We start from the raw sequence: 12,932 nt of genomic DNA, 5'->3' as shown, positions 1-12,932 counted from the left end.
TCACGATATTATCCTGATAATCATCAAAATATTCTTAAAACTTAAAAATAAAATGTAAAATTGCACTGAGACATACTGGAATCACGTCAACCTCACATGTTGTGAGAAAACAAATGTATTTATTGCATCAAAGTTAGGACACAGAAGTTTTTTGTGACAAACAATCAGTCAAATAATCTTAAATAAGTACACTACTCAAATGATTCAGGGATATTTTAAGTGTTTCACTTGATTATTTATTCTGTGACATATCTTGATTTTTATTTTGTGTTTTGTGAATATTTTTGGTTCCCACATTCGCGACACATTTCATTTGACTTTTACTGCATAATGCACATGCATATATGCACCCATATCCCAATATGCCTACTGTAACTAATTTTGAGTAGGGTAATCATATATCATAAGGTCTTCCTGCATAAATAAAGGTTAAATAAATGGTGTTAACCTCATCTCTCTGTCATTTTTTAGTTTGGAATGGAGTATTTACACACATCTGATTGAATTTGTTGTACTTCAGTGAGCTGGACACTTTTTCAAATCACTCAAATGAGGATATTCATGATTATCCCGATGATGAAAATTCACCTTGAGTCTTTTTTATCGCAATCCACAATACAATCCTTATGGTCCTAACCCTGCTGGTATCTATGAGTGAGTAAGATTAGATGGGGATACTAGATCTGGTGGGCTTAAGTTATGGTTAAGCAGATTTAACATTTAGAGTGAAATAGGGGCATCAATTGTGATATTGGATTAAGTGAACTGTTGGGCCTATTCACTCTGCTGATTGCCCTTCTTGTTTTTACTATTTTTGACATTACATAGATGCAAAATAACGACAGATTACTAGATAATGAAAAAAGTCCTCGAGTCAGCTACAAAAGCTAAATTTAAACACAGTCCTGAGTTTAATTAACTCAACCTGACACCTCTCACCTGTCCACAACTGTCTGACACACAAACCATCTGCATCACTTCCATTCAACCACTGTTTACACACACTGGACAGCAGACTGCCATTATCCCCAGTACCAGTAGGTACTCTAGCAGGGCTCTGGTGTCACGCTCAAGGACATGGTGCTTTCCATGTACACACACACACACACACACACAACACTGGCTGTGTGTGGGATCAAACCGTGGACCTTCAGGGTTACAGGATGTGCACAGGGCCACGTTGCTGCCCCCTGCAGATATACAGTGAGACGGGTGAAACAGATGACAGGAGGGGTTGTGAAGGAGAGCTAACAAGGGGGTGGAGGGGAAACACAAGCACGGCGATCGTTCACTCTCTCTATGCAATGCATGCTCCCGTCCAGTGCACTGACAGGAGAGTCGGTGCACTTTTTTTTTTTTTTTTATTAAATCGGGACTGCTTTGACTGACAGACGAGACAGACAGTCAGCATCGTCTGCGTCCACCACCGCATCGTCGCATGTTTGTTGTAACGAAAGCAGCCTCTTCCACACACACGCACACAGCTGATCAACACACATTTCGGTCCAAATTCCCTCATGTTACGACAGCGTCAGGCTCAGCTGTTGTACAGTTTCTGCACCGGCCATCGCGGAGACAGCCAGCAGCAAGAAACACAAGAGGGGGGAAAAAAGAAAAAAAAAAAAAAAAAGTGTTGACTATCACCGTGTTTGTGTGTGTGTTTTAAGCGTGAGCACGCGAGTGTGAAAGTGTGCATAAGTGTCAGTGCTCTCCAGTAAAACAAAAAAAAACTTCTGCATCGGGAACACTTCTATGATCCAACTGTCCAGCCTGCGTGATAAGTTGAACTAAACCCGCTCCACGTTATTTCGTTTTTGCAACACTTTGGTGCACATGACAGGCGGCACGCAGCCCATCGCCGTCACGAACAGGTTAGTAAATCTTCGCTGTCATGTACTAAATGACCATGCACTGTGCCCTCCGCACCGCACCGATGCCAGCGCTGTGTGTGCACCGCCGCTGGGAACCCAAGTCAGTACATTTCCGTCCTCTGTCGAAATGCAAAAACCAAATGCAAAAGTCGGGCTAAATGAGCCGCATGTTAGCAAACACGCAGCGCGAGCTTACCTTGCGGACGTATCGCTCTGCCGGATCGATAATTTCTTCTTTACACCGTTAACTCTCCGCCATCTTCGGCACTGTTTGTTTAAATGGGAAACACTCCCGGAGCCCAAGAAGCCAGTTCTGTAAGTTGAGGCGTCGCGGGGGCTTCTGGGTAAAAGAGTTCGTTCGAGTGGAGCGCCGCGCTTCCGGCTCCCTCGTCCAACCCGGATACGGACTACAGGCGGACTCCACCACCGCAGGGGTGAAGAGAGAGGGGGTGGTGGTGGAGGGGGCTGGACAGGCACTGTCTGTCTGTGACGATACCAGCCGCGGAGAGAGATACAGCAGCAGCAGCAGCAGCAGCAGCAGAGGTGTAGTTCTCGTTAAACTCACAAAAAGCAAACCGACTCGTTTGTGTGATGGAGCCCGGAGGCTAAAGCGGCCACCAGACTTTCTACCTAAAGCAGGCGTTTGGCTGGAGGGGGTGGCACAGAAGTAGACAGCCTAAACTTGAGAGCAAACCAGGACGCCGAGGTCTTATCCCTGTCTGATAACAGCCATTTGGATAAATAAAAGTCTCGTTCATGTGCCAGTGGCGTCCACTTTATCTGAAGCTGGGATAAACTTTAAAGGATCATGTCAGTGGATTTATTTTATTATTATTATTTTTTTTTGCATGTTTCAGCTAATTCACTGCAAATGTTATACCATTACAGCTAACAATTTAGTAAAAAAAAAAAAAAAACATTTCACTTTAAGGTGCACTATTGTCTTCGAAAGACAACACACGCTGTTTTACTTTGTTCATGTTTTCTAAGTAGCGTAGCAGTGTTTTCCAGCTTTAAAGGTGCACTATGTAGTTTTGGGATGACATTTTAATCATTAACTTTTTCTTTCTTGTGCCTAAACAATTTAAATACAACACACTTTCTTCATTTTAATGACTGAATAAACTGATTAAACAAACTGACCTAAAAGGACCACACAATTTCATACTGTTTTACTTTGTTTATATGTGGCGGACCCTGCCACCTTTCTCGCTTCAAACAGTGTTCTGTGGGCTGTATTTTTCTCTGAGAACAGCTTGTTTATTCAGTTTTTTCTGAGTTTGTATTTTTACTTCATAAATATTGTAAATATTAAAATTCTGGGTTTGGATTTCTTCTCTAAAACTACAAATTGCCCCTTTAAACAGTTCTGGAGGCCTTATTCCCCTCTGAGATCAGCTTGTTTATTAAATTCAGGAAATATATCAAACACATATTTCTGAGTTTGTGTGATACCTTATGAATATTGTAATTAACCAAAATTACATAGCCCACCTTCAAATAAATGAGGTACACTATGTTGTTTTTGGGAAAGAAGTTTTGATCAGGAGAGAAAAATCTACATTTGTGGATTTATATGACTGAAGAAACTGAATAAACTAACAAATGACAGGACATAAATTTCACATTGTTTTCACTTCATTTATTTATGCAGGACCACCTTTCTAGCTTCACACAGTGTTCTGGGGACCATTTCCCCCTCTGAGGACAGCTTGTTTATTTAGTTATGGAAATGATATTTAGAGCTGCACAATATGGTAAAGAAAAAAAATCATATTGTGATTTGTGGAATTGTGGAAATCAAATATTTGCAGCACAATTTTCATTTTCACTGAAAAAATATTAAAGATATGACAATGTGTACCTAACGAACATTTTTTCTTACATCTGGAGAACAAGATATGTTGGCCAGGACATCTGCTGCCAGCACCACAAGACTCCATTATAATCCTGTTGTGCTGTTTTGTCACACATTTTACCTTTTTTTGTAAAAGAAAATTGCAGTTTCTAGCGATTTGGATATTTCATGGGCCATAGTATATTATGATTTTGATCATATTTAAATTCATTGCAGCCTTAGACATTCACATGCAAAAAAAAGGTCACAGTGGCACAATTTATTGCAGACTTCAGCAAGTTTAACTTTAAAAAGTCTGCTATTTGATTTCCATACTGTAAGAAATTAATGGAAACCAACAGCTGCCTAGAATGGTTGAAATAAAGAGACATGTTAAAAATGTACAGCATGCATTCAAATGATCAACAAAAATTAATCATGTTTTCTAGTTATAGAACTAAAATTATCCAAATCACGCCAGGTTTGGGCCCCTAAATTGAATCATGTTGGGAGAGTGGTTACATATAAATGATTTATCTGATCATCTTTAAGTTACAGGCTATACATATATACGATTTGAATGATATACACAACATATTTAATTATCCCCTGACATATTGCACAAAAATGTACGGTATATTGCACTGACACTGAAAATTGCATCTATACTGTACAATACTGTACAATACTATACAATACTTGTATTATAGTGTATATCTGTACTGATACTGTATATTTGCATATTGTACTATGTACATCTTCTGGAGGCTATATATTTTATCTCATTATTCTTATTGTTGGTTATATTCTTGTACTATTTCTTGTGGTGTTTCCTTATGAAACAACATTCAGAGTGGAAGGCAAAGGAAGGATTTCATTGTACAGGGAAACTTGTTTCTTTAACTATGCATACGACAACAAACACTTTGACTTGACTTTGACGATAGATGTGTGTACTCAAGGTTTTATGCCAAGGATGAGAAATGTTGTCACATTTTGGTCTTTGTGTGACCGAAACCCTCAGTAGATTCACTATGTGACAAGTGCCCAGACTCAGATATAAAAATAACATCATCACTATATCAGTTCACACTTGGGTGAGTAAGATGACAGAATAGAGTCTTTGAAATGAATACAATAGGTCACAATAAAGATCCTATTTCTTTGTATATGTTTTCCTTTCTTTCTTTACTTTTCTTTCTTTGTATAAGTGCAAGATGTTAGGGATGTTGTGTGGGTATAGCGTGTCTCAGTGTCTGTTACAGATACAAGAAAGGGGCTGTTTTCTACCAAAACTCAGTTTTTTCTTCCTCACGAAAGAGACAAATGCTAAAATGTCACTTCACATCCTGCAGGCTTTCTGCAGGAGCCAGCCTTCTGTGAACTGAATTTGTTTCACTGGAGGGACTGTGGCTCCTCCAGGCCACCAATCTCTTATAGATGAGGCCCATATGTGGGCTCCATATGCGAGCTGGCAGGGTCAGCGTGGAGCAGTGACGTCATGATGGCCTATGAACTGGGACACGTCGGCACAGCGCCCCGACTGCTGCCAAGGTATACAAGGCGGGGACAGACAGCACCAAAATCCGTCTCGACGGTGATGCCAGGCAGAGATGATAGATGGATTGAGGCACTAACAACTCCCCCCCCCCCACCCCACCCCCACCCCCCACCCCCCCACCCCCCCACACACAGGGTGAGTTCGACTCCTGTGGTGTCAATGACAGTGGGAATGAAAGAAGATGAGAACAGGAAGGTGAGAGAGAAGTGAGACAAGATGATGAGATAGTGGAGTTTACTTTAAGGCAGTTTAAGAAGACACAGAGACAAGATCACAGATAAGATGTGTTAAAGAAACACAAAGTAGAAGACGGGGAGAGAGGACACAAGTGTGGAGTTGTCAGATTGATGGAGGAGGAGAGGAAGTGTTGTAGCTCGAAGGAACATAGATGGGGTGAGAATAAGGTAGAACTACACCAGCTTTACTCAGAAAGTGAGGGAGGGGGGGAAGACGAAGAAGAGTAAGAAAATGTTGAAATAGGGTTGTGAAGAAGGTTTAAAGCAATTAGCCTCGCGGGTCAGGCATAATTTATCAGGCAAAACTAAAAGAACAGCTAAAGAGAAGAAGATTAGAGTGTAGCTCAGAGCAGGATGCAAGAATTTGGATGCTCCTGGAGAGCAAAAATAACATTGGGGAGATTCTTAGAATTTAACCACAGTCACCAACTACTTCTGGAAAAATGTCGAGCACATTAACTTGAACATTTTTATCACTTCCGTGCATTTCAGACACAAAGAAACCAACCAATTAAATAAATGTGTCCACTTCATGTCGTACTGTAACCCTGAAATACACTCATACACTCAGAGACACACATACAGGGATGAGAGAGTCCAAGCTAAAGGATTTAGAGACACTTTAAGCCTCCTTTAAAAGAAATTAGAGCACATTTGAGGTTTATTGCAGGCTGTACTGAACCAATAACTGCAGGTGTAAGAGCTAAATGGAGATAGAAGGATATTACTACAGTATGTGACTGTCAAGAAGGGCTGGACTTTTCTATTTTCACAATCTATGTTGTGTTTGTCTTGTATTTGTAAGGGTAAGGACAAAGATAAGATGCTGTATTTTGGAAAGCTGTAACAATAACATACTGTAGAAATGAATCACAACAAGGTGTTTTTTTTGTTTTTTGTTTTTTACATAACATTAACTAAAGTGTGACTAAAAGCTGTATTGCACTTCCTTAAATCAAATAACATCATCAGGGAGCTAATATGATGTTATCGACTGAATGTGTAAAATCATGTCATGAGTGCCTCTTTCACACCCCCAGAAATCCTTTTTTTCTTTAACTTCTCACAGTGATGTAGTGATGTAGAAGTGTACTTCAGGGTGTAGATACACCGTGACATCACTCTTGGGTTTTGTTACATGTAATGGACTTGTGAAAGCAAAATGAAATGATGCCAGGTTGCCAGCCTGACTGAATCTCCAAAACACTGCCCCCGAAACGCTTCGTCAGTCATCCCCCCTTTAATTCTGACTTTGTGACATCACACTAAATCACCATGTCACACATTTGCATAATTTATGCCTATATTCTCGGTAGAAGTGAAGCTAACTGGAGGCTGAAAACACGACAGAGCCAACTGGAAACACGGTGAGCAGTGCTGGCTCAGGCTTGTGTAAGCTGACCAATCAGAGCAGACTGGGTATTCGGGAGGGGGGCCTTAAAGAGACAGGAGCTAAAAGAGAGCATCATTGTCATTTAGTGACCATTTCAAAATTAAAAATAATATCGTCCAGGTGTAGTAGTCATTATTTTATTATGTCTTCCATTTTTAAAGGACCATAACAGTGTTTTTGTGCATATTTAAGCCTCTCAGCTAAAATGCACAAGTTGATTTTCATTCTTTATCAAATGAGAGGAAACTAACGGCTGCTTGGAAAGTAGGAAAAAGATATTCAGAATCATAAAACATTACCATATGTTGTAAACAATGGTTTGGCAGTAATGTAAAGTATATTTGTAATAATTGGACTAATGCAGGCAAAATCACTGGCATGATCATTAAATAGACATCAGCTTTTCTTGGGACTGCCAGTGTAATTGTACTGATTAATTCTTAAAAACTCTCGTATACTTTTACAGAAGATTACTACATGAACGACAAAACTGTAATTGGATTATTATTGGAATTCATGATCGTTTCAGGCCTTTGCTTGCAAATAATTTCATTTGAATATATTGTTTGGAAACAGCTGTTAAGTATAACTGCAAGTATTTTTAAGTGGCTGTGCCGCTATTGCACTTTGGAGTGAAACACTTTAATTCATTAGGCCTTTTCCTGATAAAGTGAAACAGTGGTGAATTATTTTTCTACAGCCAGCTGGCTTCAGGTTGCAGCTCCACAATATTTAAAACCACATTATTATGGTACTTATTGTCCGTCATTTGGAAAATTCTGTCGTGTTGCCTCAGGCTGAAGAAAAGGGAAATGGCAGAAAATTAAATGTAATGTGAAGAAACACACGTACGCACGCACCAAATAGAGTTATTTGTCCTGCACTAGCACCTCAGCACGAAACAAAGACACAATAAAGCACACTTACTGTTTAATATCAATACATTAGATTAGGTTACAATGTGGATGGAAGATGATCACGGTTTATTTGCCAGCAGGCAGTTTATTGTTGAGACAGTCCCTCAGTAGGAATTTAGGGGACTGCAGAGAGAGTTGAGGGAAGGTGAGAGGAACGGGGAAGCTGTTTATTATTCCAAACAGGTAGGGATGAGGCTTCAGGAGGGTAGTGGAACAGCTACAAGCACCACACAGACACACACACACACACGCACACACACACACACACACACATGCACACAGATGTGAGACATGTAGAGGAGAAAAGAGACAACCCATATTTATAAAATGCTGTATGCTTGTATGCAGAGCTGAAATTATTAGTCGATTAACCACTTTGTCGATTCATTGAGGTCGTGGACAAAAAATGAATCCACAACTACTTTGTTTAATTGATTAATTATTTAAGTAATTATTAAAAACACATAAATAACAAACATTTCCTAGCTTTGTCTTAAATCGATAGATTTTGGGCTGCTGATCAGACAAAATAATTAACCATTTGAGAAAGTAATTGGTAGAAAAAGTTACATTTAAAATAACTGTTGGTTGCAGCACTATTTGTATGTACTATATATGTGAATATACATATAGGCTAATGAACCATAACAATACATTTACTGTATAATTTAAGGTTTAAAGGAGCAATTTGTAAGAAAATTTTAGTTAGGAAAAAAAATGAAAAGAAACAGCAGTGTTGCATTATGTCGAAGACGTCTATGTCGGCCTACTGTGTTACAGAGATGTCTATTGTTGTTAGCATGCTAACCAGCTAGCCCTGGCCCGTCTTGTCTGGAAAATATTCCAGCGCTACACTTTGTTTTCACCTGCTGCTGATGTCCGACTCTGACTCGCTTTTCTCACGCTGCACGCCTCTCCCGTCCCTGCCTGCTGCGTCTTGTCGTCCCTGAAGTTGTAGTCCTGGTCAGAGCCACTGTAAATCACCTCTGTATTGTATCCCCTGTTGTCAAACTGACCTCTGTTGGCCTTGGAGGCTGTGTTCAGTCCCAGTTCAGTGTCAAGCTCTTTCAACTCTAGGGCTGCTTGCTCCACAGCTAACTGAGCCATGAGCTAATTAGCTAACAGTAGCTAGCTACAGCAACAACAACTTCACCTGGACTCTGACGCAGAGGTGAACATTATGTTGAGACACTGCTTTGCAACAATAGCTGACTAACAGTTGGAATCACATTCATTCTTGGCGCAGTCTTCATCAGGGTGATTTTTGAAAAGATGGCAGCTTAAAATAATTGTTCTTCTAACACATATTTGGGTTTTGTAGTAGTGACAGCACTTCACACTCACAAATATTTAAGACGCAGCATGTTTGAGAGGTCACCATGACTATGTTTGACAGTTTGAAGTCAGCCTGTGAGCCTTGATGTAGATATATAATGTATCAGATGGTATTCAAAGGAGAGTAAAATTACACAGAAGCTATCAAGATAAAAAGAGACGAGGAAGCCTGGTCACAAATAAAGGAGAAAGATAAAGGTGCAGCTGTGGGAAACAATTAGTTTGTCATACATTTATGAAACCAACATATGGTCCAGTCCCATTCATCCATTACCAACACTCTGTCATATAATGTACAGATGAAGCAAAAACGGGGGTTAATTGTATAATCACTGACTCACAAGCCTCGATGGATGATAAAGGAGCTTTTTGGAACAACAAAGCCCACAAATGTGGAGGGATAAATGAGAGGGGAAGATGTAGTGTGGAGTTGTGTGTTTACCGTCACAGTGGAGGAGTGCACAAACTGTTACTAAGAGCGTTAAGGCTACTGAGGAACAGATGACACTGTATAAACACACGTGACCCAGCTAGTGCTGTCAGCTGTCCCAGTTGCGGTGGGGCCGTGTGTGTGTGTATGCACGTTTGTAGGTGTGCAATGATTCATGTTCCAGATGCACAGCTTGTTGTTGCACAGCTGCATGCGCACATTCACACAGGAAACATTCCACACAGTCTAGAGGACATGCATAAATCATTTTCATATTCCCTTTGCCTTTTTAAAAAAAATTTGTGTGTTGCTCAATGTGAACGCTCGAGGCAAAAGCGACACGTGCTGACTCCAGAACTCACAGTGCAACATGCCACATGGTGTCGTGTTTTGGTACAGTCGTAGACAGCAAGGACTGACCACGATTAGAAAAGCTCTTCAAAACGTAATGACCATATGTAGGGCAGTCTATTAATTGCAATACTGTTGAGTGGATACAGAACAAATTTAAGCTGTAATCACTCTAGAGTTGAGAGCACATGGGTACAGATTTGGAAGTGTGAAACAAGTATTAAAGGGGCACTATGTTGTTTTGGAACTCATTTATAATATTTATAATATTAATGAGGTAATAATACAAACTCCGAAATATTTATTTTTTCCATAACAGAGCAAACAAGCTTTTCTCAGAGGAAAATAAGGTCCCCAGAACATTGTTTGAAGCTAGAAAGGTGGCAGGGTCCGCCAAATATAAACAAAGTAAAACAGTATGAAATCATGTTGTCCTTTAAGGCCAGTTTGTTTCTATTGGAAGATCCTTTTCTTCTGATTAAAATTTCTTCCCCAAAACTACATAGTGCACCTTTAAGCAAAAAAAAATGTGTATAGAAACAAGAGACAAAGCCAGGTTGAGCGCGGTGGGAGGTGACATTGGCACTCAACACTGTGAGGACAGCTTGCTTCAGAATTTCACTGATCAATGAAACTAAATGCGAAAAATTGTACAGATTGCGACCATTTCATTGACATGAATTGATTTCGCTTTGAAAAGTTGTTGTTTTGAACCAAGTGCGACTGGGCCTCATCACCTTGGGTCCACTGGTGGGTCGTGAAGATATTGCAGGTGGGCCGCGAGAGGTCATTTGCAATAAATAGATAATACATTTTTATTTTTCATTTTCTGTAATTGAGATTAATATTACTGTAAAACAGTTATGATTCAGTATTTCGATTTAAAAAGGTCATCAGAACTGATTAAACAAGGGAGTTAAGTCAAACATTATTTTTAGTTTAGGCAGCATCGTTCTGAAGTTTGGGAATGGTTGCATTAGATTGTACTTGCTCGACACAAACTTTCCAAAACTGAAAGTGTACAACAGGAAACGATGCAAACGAGGCCCTATTTCTGTTGCACAATCAAAACATCTATTAGGCGACTCTCAACTCTGCTTACTCTCAGAACTTGTTTTCCATTCAAATCTGTTTTATGCCCTTTCAATTGTTTTTGACATTTATGAACATCTAACCAAAAGCTGCCTGTTTAACTTCAAACCCTTTTCATTTTTTTCTCTCCTGTTGATATTCTTGCTTTGTCCAATTTCATATCAAGAGGTGGATTATTTTCTTTTTGCCAAGTTTTTTTATTTTACTAAATAAGACTTAGTTCTAAATGGACACACACTAACATAAACATGCACACATTAAATAGTAGAAGGCTGGACTTTTAAAGAGGTGTGTGTAATGAGGGAAGAGGCTATTTGAATATACTAATGTCTCTTTCTTTTCCCTCCCATCCGGTCATTTAGTGTCTCATTTATCTCTCTGTTGTCTGTAGCCTCTTAATTTCACCTTTCCTTTCTTTATCGTACCATTTAGGAGTCTGCACTAATTTGCATTTGCTGGCTCTGATGGACACTGATAGGGCACTGCCCTCATCTTCACACCACACACACTCTTCCCTCCATTATACTGCTTAGTTCTAATGTAAATCATAGCTCTCTGCTCTCCGTCTGTTTTTTTTCCCTTCCTCTCACTTGCCTCACCATTTCGTCTTCACTCTCGTCTGCTTCTCATTCCCGTCCCTCTGATCTATCCAGATGTTTCCACCCTCTTCCACACTCTCCTTCATTGGTCTACACCTGCTCCATCGCTCACCTCAAACCCACCCCTCTCATCTGCTCGCTCACAAATAGCTGCGAGGTCATGAACGTCTCTTAGATCTCCACCATGCTTCATGGATCACTGCAAGTAAACCTGGCTGGTAGAGCAGCTGCTGCCCAATTTGCTCATTTGAGACAATCAATGGAAATAACACAATACCGGGAGAGGATTACAGAGACACACACAAAGGCACACACACATGCTCTGGTCCAGCTAATTGTTGGCTATTAGTCTGCAAGTCTGGGATTGCATGTCTTATTAAATACAGAATTTCAAATGAGCTTCGTTAAATAAGAAAGTACTCCCCTTTTAATGAAGCTAATTTATATGGAAATTACACATAATACTGACGATTCAGCGAGAGATTTATCCTCATTGGATGAAGGGGAGGAATTACGGGGAAAAAAGAGCGGGATAGTGATTTTTTTTCCTTTAGCAGGTCACTGCTGTCGGATTCTCTCTGCAAGTTTGCCTCTCTCGTCGGGTTCAGGTCATGTATGTTTGGGTTTTGGATACAGCCATCAGTGTGTATGTGTGTATGTGTGTGTGTGTGTGTGTGTGTGTGTGTGTGATGGAGAGTGTGTGTGTGAACTCCTGTCCTTGTGCTGACCCTGTAGAGCTCCAGCCTGCCTCCCTGGTTCCCACTGATCCATCATGCTGTCTGATTGGCCAGAGAAAAGCCATTACTCCGAAACAACACAACACATTAGCAGTGAGCTGCAGGTGTCTCTCCTCTGTGTTGTGCTCATTCCTCATCATCTATGGATGCAGATGTCATGTTTACAGTTCCCTGCCAGTTAAATTGAACAGCGAAGACGAGGTGGAGGTCTCCCATCCCATCATTTGGATAAACACCATCAATTACTTCATTTTAGTGGCTGACTGCACAGTGGAGTCTGTTCAAGTGTTGAGCTGAATGCTGTGATAAGACAATGTTTCAGTCTTCCTCACTCTGACTGGTGATTTATTAATGCAGGTCTGTATGCAGCTATGTCCCTGCAGACTGTTTCTGTCCCTCAGGCTAAAGGCTCACTGTTGCCCCCTGGTGGTAATTAGCCAAGAAGAAATAGGATTTAGCCATTATCTCCTCAAGGCTCCTGACACCGTCCCCAAAAAGGTAGGAGAAATGAAAAATGTTTTTTTTTAAAATCAAATAGGTCTCCAAATATATCTCTAAGTTAAATAGGTGGAA

General features: G+C 40.2%; 1 protein-coding gene across 2 annotated transcripts in view; it reads right to left on the bottom strand.

Annotated features, from left to right (window-relative positions):
* LOC140999894 (nuclear receptor coactivator 3-like) overlaps positions 1–2,145 on the bottom strand; it is a 64,921-nt gene extending 62,776 nt beyond the window's left edge. For both annotated transcript variants that reach the window (XM_073470459.1, XM_073470460.1), the window contains exon 1: positions 2,068–2,145. The gene's annotated coding sequence lies outside the window, so the exon portion shown is untranslated. The remainder of the gene's footprint in view (positions 1–2,067) is intronic.
* Between the last annotated feature and the right edge of the window lie 10,787 nt (positions 2,146–12,932).

Source organism: Pagrus major, chromosome 7, assembly GCF_040436345.1.
Source record: "Pagrus major chromosome 7, Pma_NU_1.0".
Classification (NCBI taxonomy): Eukaryota; Metazoa; Chordata; class Actinopteri; order Spariformes; family Sparidae; genus Pagrus; species Pagrus major.
This window is presented reverse-complemented; position numbering and strand designations above follow the sequence as displayed.